Consider the following 12,674-nt stretch of genomic DNA (forward strand, 5'->3'; position numbering starts at 1 on the left):
ACACCTTAATTAGAATGCTGGATGTCTTGCTAGTGATTTTCCCTGGGCCATCATCTATGCAATCTTGTACCCCTCTCACTTTCATATACATCCCTAGCTCTACAAATATGTAATTCATTACATGCCTTATGGCTTACTCATCACTCTGTCACAATCTATTTGCCTGTTATGACTTTGCAACATTGATTTCAAATTTGTAGAATTTCTTTTTTTAAATTTATTTTATTAATTTATTCATATTACATCTCAATGGTTATTCCCTCCCTTATATCTTCCCATTCCTCCCTCCCTCCCTTAGAATTTCTTTAGAATCACTCAAATCTTAGTGTAAAATTTCAGTAGCAGCAAAGACAATTTTGACTTTCAAACACTTAATTATTTCAGCCTGGCTTATAATTAAGCCATTAATTCTTAGGTTCAACTTATGTTTCTTCAAATCACCTTCAAGAAAAAAGTGTGTCCTTACTCATGCCTTGTGTTTTCTATCAACATATAAGACAGCAAAGACAGTTATAAAAGATCTGATATTATTTCTGTTTCTGAAAGTAAGGTATTTATATTCTCTACAAACGTCAATCATAGAAATGAAAATAATTACTTTTCATTTTACTAGAAATAATGTATATCTACTGTCATTAGAAGTAGTCAAAGATATAAAAATATTTCATATATATGTATAGACATGTAAATTTAAGAAAATCAAAATACCTTAATGAATATTTTCAATCAGAATATTGTGTTTTTAAAACAATTATGCTTATGTAATCTGAAAAGTTATACATTTTTGGAAAAGTATAATAGTGTGCTAGATAGGTTTATGTCACCTTGACAAATCAAAAGTTGTTTGAGAGTAAGGAACCTCAATTAATAAAATTTCCCCATAAAATCAGGCTGCAGGCAAGTCTGTAGGGCATTTATATAATTAGCAATTGATGGAGAAGAGTCTATCCTCTTGTGGTTGGTGTCATCTCTACTCTGGTGGTCTTGGGTCTACAAGAAAGCAAGTTGAGCAAGCCATGGAAACAAGCCAGCAAGCAGCAAGCCTCCACGACATCTGATCATCTATTGCCACCAAGCTCCTTTGCTATTTTAGTTCCTGTCCTGACTTCCTTAGATGATCAACAGTAGTATAGAAGTATAAGCCAAATAAACCCTTTTTGTCCCCTGAAACCTACTTTTGCTCATGGTGTTTAATTGCAGCAATAGAAACCCCAACTAAGACAAACATCTATGTTATAAATGTGATGGTTTAGAAAATACCAATTGCTTTTCTTAATGAAGAAATTTAAAACCTCTAGGCTTACAATTCTAAAATTAGTGACAAAAGAATTCAAAATCTCTTTCATGTAGCTTTATCATTTTAGTAATATGCCATAGTAAACAGAAAAGAATAAAAGAAGTTCCTAAAACATTACCGCTATTGGGTCCTGTTCAAAGTAAATCATTTGCTCTGTCATGAATGACTATAATTAATTTTGAACTATATCAGCAATTGTGTGCCTTTATAGTACTTACTATAGCCTCTGTGTTTTCATGTGAGGTATAAGCTATTAGTATATTCATAAATTTGTTGTACTTTTATTAGAAACAACATAACATTCTTAGTTATATTCAGGAAAACCATGAATTATCCCCTGGCATATCACAGATAGGCATTTTAATGAGGCAGTCATTGCTAATGGCATGCTAGCAATAGGCATTAAATTTAGTATATGCATTCATAAATAAAGAAGAAGTACTATAAATAATTTGTATAGTATGTCTGGGATTAACAAACAAAAAACAAATAAATAACAGAAACTCTAAAAGAACTTTTTATAAATTTCTTTTATGTTCTGACAATTATGATAAATACATAATGGTGGCCAAAAAGCCATTATTCTAATAACAAAAGTAAAATCTTCCAAATAATTTATAATGAGTCCTGCCATATGTGTACATTACATTTTCAAAACATTAACTATATTAACTATAAATAGGCAAACATATAGAGGATTTCTTTAGCGTATTATTTATCTCACTGGATAATTGAATATCTCTTAAAGTCACTATAAGTCTATCCCACAACTGATCATTGAATATTTTATTATATTAAGAATTCAATGTAACTGAGATACATTCAAGAAATCAGATAGAAATAGATGTGACAGAAGGCTCAGTGCCTCACTGTATGTATCATAGCCTTGGTTACTCAGTTGTTACGTCCCTGACACTGATACTCATACTCACACTGATAATAATAGAAACTACAGCAGAGAACAGAGATAATAAGAAAGATGAAGAAGAAAAAGAAGAAGAAGGAGGAGGAGGAGGAAGAGGAGGAGGAGGAGGTTTCTATAGAAATAGTCACTGTAGGAAAAAAGAAAACAAACAGAAGAAAAATACTCAAAATAGAGTAAACACATTCATACCTACATATGAACAAATTCACACACACACACAGAGTTCTCATGGTATCCAGATTTCCTTACATTCCTATTGGTTTCTTTCTTTATCTCAGTATAGACAGAAAGATTTGTAATGTCCTGTGTATCCTTTTCAATTTAGTATTGATGAATCATATTAAATGAGGGTGGCGTTACCTTGTTCTTCATTCCTTGCCTATTTAGAGCAAGGCAAGTGAAAAAATATTAGTTATCCTTAGTGGATAGCATTAAAAGATTTAGTGTTATATTCCTGGCACAGAATTATTTGATTTGCTGTATCATGCCCAAAGTGTGTGGGGCTTTCTATACATATGTAAGAGTATATGTTTATATTCATGTGTGTTTGTAGGCTTAGATTTTAAGAATTACTTCATTTAGGATTATTAATGCTTCTACCTCCATTCCAACCCATTGATAAGAAGACTTGGGCCCAGAGGGTTCTACTCAAACTGCTGCACCAACCAAGGACAATACAAGCATTAAACATCAAACCCCTACTCAGATCTAGCCAATGGACTTGACATTTGCCACTGTTGTGTGGAGAGTGGGGACTGACTTAGACAGGAACTCTGGTGCCCCATATTTGACTTCCCCTTGGTGAGGAGGAAAGAATAAGCAGACTACCAAGATGAGACTTGATAGCCTATGACCATATAGTGGGGAGGAGGTCCCCCTCAGTCATAGACCCAGAGGAGGAGAATAAGGTGAAAGCGGGAAAGAGGGAGGAACTGGACAAACTGACAAGGCAACAAAGCTTTTAATGTTTTTGATGTACCATTTTATAATAAACAGCATTATATGCCTTGAAAGAATATAATAAAATCTTTTGTAAATTCTTTTAAAACATAATCATAAAACAATATAGTTTATGAGAAAATGAAAAAATAATTAAATCAGTAAATAACCGTATTTTATGATGAATATGAAAAGTAGTTTTAGTTTTAGACATTGTTTTCTATATTCTTTCTTAAACTTTCATTTTAAAATAAATTTCAAGTGCTTATACAATTTGTGAACTATAACACTAGTCGTATGAACAATTGATATTATGTAAAAGCATACTATGAAAATTTCAGAAAAATTAGGTTCTTAGTAGTTAATATATTAACTAATATAAGGAAAATACTTTTATTTTCCAACAAATAGTAGATGAACAGTATTATGAAATATATATACAGCATATAGAACTTATTTTCACATATATGGATATATATATATACACACACATACACATGAAAAGAGGAAAATATATAAAATACATAAAGTATATAAAAAGGAGCAAATTGTTTTAATTAATAAAATAGGGTTAGGATCTTTTGTTCAGAAGAGTAATTATAATCAATAATTAAGTTTTATTTTGCTTAGTATGTGTTGGTGAATAATGGTCTCTATGTGAGGACTTTTTCACCCAGAAATTGTTATTTAAACCAGGCTTGTCTCAAACTCTTAATAAATTTCTCACAGCTGGAATTACAATAATGTGCTCCATGTTATGACGAAGAGATTGCATTGCTTGCTTAAAACAAACAAAAATGGTAAGTGAGATGAGAGGTATATTAACAAACTTGATGAAATGATTTCATATTTTATACATGTTCCTGAAGATCAGAGAGGACCTCATTAATGTATATGTATATGGATTCTTAAATAAAAAGAAGTAGATTTACCTAGCAATTTCTATTTTTACATTTTAAGGACATTGAAAGTTCAATTCTCAGCTTCATATGGAAAAACAAAAAACCTAGAATGAGCTAAAACAATCTTGTACAATAAAAGATCCTCTGGAAGAATCTCCATACCTGATCTCAAGTTCTGTAAGGCAGGAGACACTGTCAACAGCCTACAGACTGGGAAAAGATCTTCACCAACCCTACATCTGACAAAGGTCTAATATCCAAACTTTATAAAGAACTCAAGAAATTAAACACCACCAAACCAAATAACCCAATTGAGAAATGAGGCTCAGAACTAAACAGAGAATTCTCAACAGAGGAATATTGAATGCCTGAGAAACACTTAAACAAATGCTCAATGTCCTTAGTTATCAGGGAAATGCAAATCAAAACAACTCTGAGATTCCATCTTACATCCATTAGAATAGCTACAATCAAAAATTCAAGTGACTCCACATGCTGGCGAGGAAGAAAGTAAAATACTCATCTAGTTTTAGGGAGTTTCTGGTTTTCATAATTGATGGTGCCATTTTGTCAGTAGTTAAGTGATGTCATGGCCACACATGCTTCTGTCAATAGCTGACACTAGACATTTAGCCTACAGCTTATATTTATTAAAGTTCAAAACACTCATTACTCTGACAAAGTTAAAATACATTTTGATATGTAGTTAATAACAAGATACCACAGTAACACATTTTTTAAAAAGGTATATATTTATATAAGTCAACACTTTTTCTTTCAGTAAAATATTCCTTGTGTGGGGTGATAGTGTCTCACACCTTTAACTCCAACACTCAGGAATCAGAGCCAGGTGGCTCTCTAAGTGTTTCAAGGAAGCCTGGTCTATAAGCAAGTTTCAGGACAGCCAATGATACACAGAAGAACCATGTTTCAAAAATCTAACAAACACACATAAACAAAAACAAAAACAAAACCCAACCAATCAAGCAAACAAACAAAACAAACAAACAAACCTACATTCCTTGTTAACCTCAAGCTACAGTTAAAAAGATATAATGGATTTTATACACACAATCAAATAGTTTATTTTTATGCCTATATAGGGAATTTAGTCTTTCTTTAATATATATGACAAGAAATTATTTCATAATAAAGTTGAGATTTGTGGAACAGCCTGTTACTTATGTCTTGCAAAGCAGAGGTAGAAGGGTCAGAAGTCTAAAGCCATCCTTATCTCTATAACCAATTAGGACCATCCTAGAATACTGTAGTCATTGTCAAAAAGTTAAAAAACAAACAAACAAAGTATTTTCCTCACATCTTAATGTCTGTGTTTAAAAATAATTTCCACTTACTAAGCAGGAAATCACATGGAAAGTTTAATAACCTCAGTCTATATGTAATTACCTGTAAAATAGATAATAGTGCTATATTAATAGTTTTCATTAAATTGTTTATAACATTGAGGAAGTAACAATAAATATATTTGATATTTTCCTTTCAGCTTAATATTAGAGTCAAAATTATGTATTCTAATTCAGAATTCCACAAATTCATCTTGAAACAAACGGATTTTTTTAATAATTTATTATGTGACCATTAATATAATTTCACCAAAGAAGATTAAAAACAGATTTTTAGTTGTTTGGAAATTAATTTTATGCTATTTTTGTTTGAAGTTTCTACTTGCGATTTATTTTTTAACTGGGCTATCTCATAAAGAGTTGGAAAAATGTGTTTTGTTATTGTTGTTGTTGGTGGTTTTCCCCTTTGATTTAAAAATATCTTAATTCACATCCACTTATTAACTTGGTTTCGATGACATTATTTAGTCTGAGGAATAATAATCTACTTAAGAAGTGAATGATTCCAAATAAGAAAAGATAATTTTCCAATTTTCTTATAGAAAGTGTCCGACTCAAAATTATACTTGCTAACTTTATCGTATTTTTAAAACAGAAAAGTAGGATATTCGAGAAGGAATGTTGGCACTTGTATGCTAAAGATAAGATTATTGTTGCAATAGGTCTTAGTTATTTAAGCCAGAGTCATTTAAATTTTTCCATGTCTTTTTTGTCTGACAAATTTTTGCATGATCTATGAATATAAGTATTGAAAATAGAAATATAAATCAAGTGTTCACAGATAATCATACAATTTTTACTAATAGGACAATTCATTATGCATATTAATGAATTTAATATTTTTCTTTGCATAAAAAATTGGATTTTGTTTGGAAATCCATTACTGTAGTATATAGACTATTTTCAACATTTTCAGAATTTATTGGTGTATTTTTCATTGTTTTAGAATAATCATAGTTTAATATTTCAGCAAATAGCTCTATACCCATCCATCAAGGCTGGAATGCATGCAGTGGTTTGGTTAATTATTAAATATTGATACAATCCCTCATCAGGGAAGTCTCCTTTACCAGAAAAAGATGCAATTACCATGTTATCTACATAATCAATGAACCTTTTGTTTACTGTGTGTATTCATATCTATTTCTTGGACACAAATTTGTAAGGAGAAGCATTGCAGTGAGTCCCAAACTGCAATGCCAGTGGAAGAAGCAGTGACCTCAACACATCCAAGCCCTTAGAAGAAAAGAGAGAATAACACAATTGTCAAATTTGAACCACAAATTACTGAGTCCTTGCTTAAGCACTGCCTTTTCAGTATCCTGTCTTTTGTTGATGACTGTAGGACAGGCTTGACTCACATTACAGCACCGAAAAGGAGAAGTGACTCAGTGACATGACAACAGCTCAATAAAAAAACACTATTTTCTTGCATAAGCTATATATAGAGAGAGACAATTTGCTAGGTAATTTGTCTTGGTTTAGTTTTACTAGTTCAAGTGTGCACAGACACAGGATCTGGTTGCATCCATTTACACCAGCCCTTGCTGTCTAAAACCTGGTTTTCAATTTTCTGCTGTGGTTTAATTACTTCTTAGGATGAAGTTCTAATAAAGAGCCTTAGTCCACAGCAGTGCTGGCCATCCTCTCTGCAAGCACAAGTAAATAATGAACCTGGGAAAAACAGGTGGAAACAAGGACCTAAAGATAGGTCACAGAGCAGGGAACTCATAAATGTGTATCACATAAACATTTAAAGGCAAAGTCAAAATCATTGTATCCGAAGTCTGGACTCACAGTTAAAGACACTGTCAGCAGCAATGATGCTGAGCTAAAAGTTTCTCAGCTGCCACAGATTCGAACCCTGATCTTTAGAAAGGATGGTTAATTTCTATGTCTTGTCTGCCTACATTTAGGTCAATTCCCCTGGACTCACAGATTATCACCTTTGCACCAAAGGACATCTACTTCTATAAACATCTAAAACTTAATGCATTGACATAAGAATTTTTCCCATCTCTCCTCAACCCAAAACAGTCATTCTCTCCTTCTTTTATGTTATATGCCCAGCCATTCAACTGTGAAAGTTATACCTATGATCACTCCCTTGTGAACCTACTCCCTACTAGCAGTATCTCATTTTTATGCTTTTTTCTAAACACCCCATGAAACTGACTGCTTATTTCAATTCCTATGCCTATCTCCACAGTTTATGTCATCTGTTATATAATTGGTGTCTTTTCATTTTAAAGTTTGCTATTAGTTCTTTGAGAAATTTATACAATGTATTGTGTCATATTTATTCCTTTCCCCCAACTTACTCCAAGTGGAGACCATGTCCCTACCCATCAATTTTTTGCCTTTTAAGAAAGTCTTCAAGTGCAACTTGTGCTCACATATACTCTTGGGTATTTGGCCATGAAAGTTTAGTCTGCATACAAGGAGAAATACCATTAGAGAGAACTTACTATCCATTTCCTAGCATTTATTAATTGCCAATAACTCCTAAGCTAATGGCAGAAGTTTATGCTTGCCTCTCTTCCTCCTTGCTGCATTTTTATTTCTTATTTGAGCTCCTGAAATACTTGTACAACCTTTCACATTTGGTGTGAATTCACACACTTAACATCACTTTTGTGTGGCAAGAGTGTTATTCACCTCCATTAGCTCTTAAGAGTCTTTCCATATTTCTATTCTCCAATGACTGATGAGTCTCGGGAAAAGAGACGGTGTGATTTAATGCAATTATTATTTCTGCTACTTTAAGTGACAGAATATAAAACACAGTGGTATAAAGGGTTAAGGGAAATTACGGAGCAGAAATAATTAAATATGGTAGAAAAAGTAAAGTCAAGCAAAAAAGAGTGAATATGGAAATAGTTAATTAAAAGTAACAGAAATATATTAGTGTGGAAGTTTCCTAAAATATACACATATGAAAAGTTTAAATGGAGTAGCTCTAGATAGGTGTGCTAATATCCTTTTTAGATAACACAGAGTCACAAATTCACAGTGCCAGGAACAGGTTAGCTTTTGGTGTTGCTGGAATTTGAGGTGTCCTAGATCCCAAACATCTACAGGCTTTTGTTCTAGGTACCCTCCGTATGTTTTGGTAAAACCCTAATCTTGAACACTACACTTAATTGTGCCACAAAACTTGAAAACATTACGCTGGTACTGATATGCAAGCTTTGTCTCTATTGGCTAGCTTTCCTAGCACTGGAAAGAGCTATGCTTTACTCAGGTAGGATCTACGAGGACTATAATAACAACTGTCCTGAAAGACATACCCACTGGTGAAATAGTGGCATGAAAATCGTGGCATGGGAGTAATCAATCACATTATGAATGTATTTAGGCACCACTCCATTAGATGAACCCGAAAACTATCACCATTATCAATATCAAGAGCATATATCTAGACACAAACAGGCCACTGAGTGGCGGGGGGGGGGGGACTGCCACAATTATTTTGCTCAAAGGAAATAGTGTTAAACATTCCAAACATCTAATTGCTATACTTACGAATTATTGAATTTCTCAACACTCATCAGAAATGCTTTTCTTTTAGTAGAGGGCAATTAACACAGGGGTACACAACTGCTGAAAGTGCAGAAAATGAGATGTTTTTATTATATATGCAATGCTGAGAATGACCCTCACATACATACTTAATACAAAGTGGCAGAAGCATCATTATGGTAATATAAGAAATTGTTGGAAAATTGTTTAAGCCAAAGTCAAAACTTATATAACGATTTGTTATGATCATCAGGTCATCAACTTAAATGGCTGTTTAACATCTAACATTTTATGCCACAGTCAGTCCCCATTCTCCACATAACTGTGGAGAATGTCCTGTCCATTGGCAACTCTGGTACCCCATATATTACCACCTCCCCTTGGTGGGGAGACCTGATGGCATTCAAAGAAACAATAAGCAGGCTATCAAGATGAGACTTGATAGCCTATGACCATATAGTAGGGAGGAGGTCCCCCTTGAGATAAGACATAGAGGAGGGGAATAGGGTGAAAGTGGGAGGGAGGGAGGAAGGGGAGGGTACTAGTGATGGGATAACAATTTAGTTGTAATCTGAATAAATTAATAAAATTAAAATTAAAAGAAAAAAATCTAACGTTTTTAACACAGTACAATCTAAAGATATATTGCCATGACATTTTTATGGCGAGAAATGATGCTGAGAAAATATTCAAAGTTTTTATTTTGCAATATTAAATCGTCATGATTCTCTAAAGGAGAAAGCATTCTGTGTGCAGTAAAAACACGGCAACTCATAAGATGCAGTCATCTTTAATCTGAGCAGAGACATTTCAGATAGTGCATTTTAGCATTTCCTGATACCATGTAAAATACAAAGGGTGCCTGTTGCATGTTCAGAACCAACATTACAAGAAGAGTTATGAGATGTTTCGTGGTACATCAGAAAAAAACCTCACTCATTCATTTGTGAACTAGCTTTTACCCTTGTATACTAAGAAACATTTTACTTTTCCTTTTATTTTTCACAAGTACCTATGCTTACGTATTCTATATTTTATAGGCCCCCATTCACAATTTAAAAAGCTTGAGAAGAGGAATGTATTTTCACTGGATTGTAAAGTACAATGCAGCATCACCATCTTATCTAGTGCTGATACACAAAGGAAAATCCTACAGTGTATATAGGGCATTAAAGTCAGAATATTAGTTTTAGCTATTGTGAAGATAGTTGTGTGAGTGGGGGGGGTGGATGTGTGAGTGGGGGGATGTTGATGTGGGTGTGGGTGAGAGTTTCATGACATTTGGAAACATGCCTGTGGTTTTAAATGTGTCTTGCTGTAACTATTTGTTCTTAGTGTTGTTTGAGGTGTATTACACTTCTGGCTCCTGCAGGAAGTAGTAACTAGCATGAAACAATCCGGAAAACTATTCCAACCTGCTTTTACTTCTACTCTATTCATCTTTAAGTGTAACTCTTTTAAAATTATGTTACAGAACTTCAACAAAGTATTAGCATTTTGATGATTACATTTACCAAAATATTAAAAGACTGTATAAACTTTAGTTATTTGATTTCACAGGAAGCTTACTATAATATTATATATACAATATTTGCTTGCCATGAATCTTGTTCTTTGGATATTGTAGTGTGTTTTATTCCCTTTTCAAATATATTCTAAAGAGTAAATACTGGCATGAGTCTTTTCTTCTTTTCTCAATAAAATGATTATTATGTTAAATATTTGAATATTAGATAACATCAAAAATATTACATTTATTATTTTGGATTGACGTCTCTGTATTTTTCAGGCAATAGGACATTATATTTACTAAGAAGGATCCTGACATAATTAATAGTATCAAGTAAATAATGAACATTCAATAAAAGACAAGTTTGACTAATTTTATTAATAGTGAATAGCGGCAAAGGAATTCTTTCCAATAATTTTGAGTTTGGTGTAGGTAATATTGCTCTAATTAGAGTTGATATCAAATTCCTCATATCCAATTATCTGCTCCCAAAAATCTCCCTGTAAGGTAACTGTTCTTTCCTCTTTATAAACCACAATTATACATGCCTACTGTTCTCCCAAACCAATAGCTGTACTGCTTACTACTGGTCCATTGTCCTGCTGCTCCTGATAGAAATTCCTATGATCCACTTGGAATTGATATCCTTCTCAGGCCAGAACTGCACACAAATCCACCATGCAACTTCAGTCTCCATCAAATTTGGTACATTTTATAAAATATTCTTCTCTTTTTCTTTTCTTTTTAGATTTTTTGTTTTGTTTGGTTTTGTTTTGTTTCTTTTTCAATATAGAGTTTTACTATGTAGCCCTGGATGCCTTGCAATCTTTAAAGCAGGCTGACTTCAAACTCAGAGAGATCTGTATGCCTCTGTCTCCCTAATGCTGGGATTAAAGGTGTGCGCCACCACCACTGGGCTTTCTCATTTCTTTTGTTTGACCCAAAAAAGAATGAGCATAGAGAATTTTCACTTCACCGGTCATCATATGTGCTTTTTGTTTCAGCATGTTGAATGCTAAAATGTAGACATGCTTCATATTATTATACTTTATTTTGTCATATTTGTCATGTTTCATTCCTGTACTTCTCTCTTTTTTAAATTTTTATTTAAGTAATTTATTCATAGTACATCTCAATTGTTATCCCCTCACTTGTATCTTTCCATTCGCCCCTCCTGCCCTCTTTCACCCTGTTACCCTCCCCTAGGTCTGTGGCAGAAGGGGACCTTGTCCCCCACTATAAGATCCCAGACTATCAGGTCTCTTCCAGGTAGCCTGATTACTCTTCCTCTGAGTGTCATCAGCTCTCCCCACCTTAGGGAAGCAATCAAATAGGGGGCACTGGAGTTCATGTACAAGTAAATCCCTGCTCTCCACACAATTGTGGAGAATGTGCTGTCCATTGGTTAGATTTGGATAGGGGTTCTCTATTTACTGCATGCATTGTCCTTGGTGGTACAGTAGTTTGAGCTGACCCACCTGGGTCCACATACTCCAGCTTTAATGGTCTTCCTGTAGGTTTCTAGGACCCTCTGGTTCCTTCTATTTCTCCATTTTTCCTTATCTTTATCACCTAGAGTTCCAATAGGAAGTCCCAGTATCTATCCCAATCTCTGGGTAAGTGAAGACTTCCGGGGGACATCTCTGTTGGGCTAGTCTCTAACTGTATATGAGTATATGCCATGTGTATCTTTTGGCGGCTGGGTTAAGCCTGAATGTTTCTAATGGGAAACAGAAAGTGGACTGGTGGGACAAAGATGTGGGGTAGAAGTAAAAAGAGTTGAGTGAGAGGAAACTTCAAATACTATGTACTTTATAAGAAAAAAATGTATTTTCAATAAAAATAATTAAAAATGCATCACTCACATCTTCAAAGAAATATGAATTCCTAATAAGACCAAAGGCAGTTGCCATTTCATTGGGGTGAAAGATGAGAATGATTTTTTATAAACAGACAGGTAGAGAAAACCACATAATTTATATTAACGTTAGCAGTCTTGAGAACTGTGCTATTTGGCAACTATGTTCTATTTTCTCACAGTCTGTAAAATGCGGAGACCTTTATTGTAAGTGAAATGTAAGTCATGTGACATGTAACACAATACTCAATACTAGTAGGAAACAAACTCTGGCCTTAGCACATTAAAGGCTGCTCCATCAGTGCATTTTACCAACCACTTGATCTCAAGGAAAATACAACTAATAAGTAGAGTCAA

This window comes from Acomys russatus, chromosome 18 (genome assembly GCF_903995435.1).
Source record: "Acomys russatus chromosome 18, mAcoRus1.1, whole genome shotgun sequence".
Lineage (NCBI taxonomy): Eukaryota > Metazoa > Chordata > Mammalia > Rodentia > Muridae > Acomys > Acomys russatus.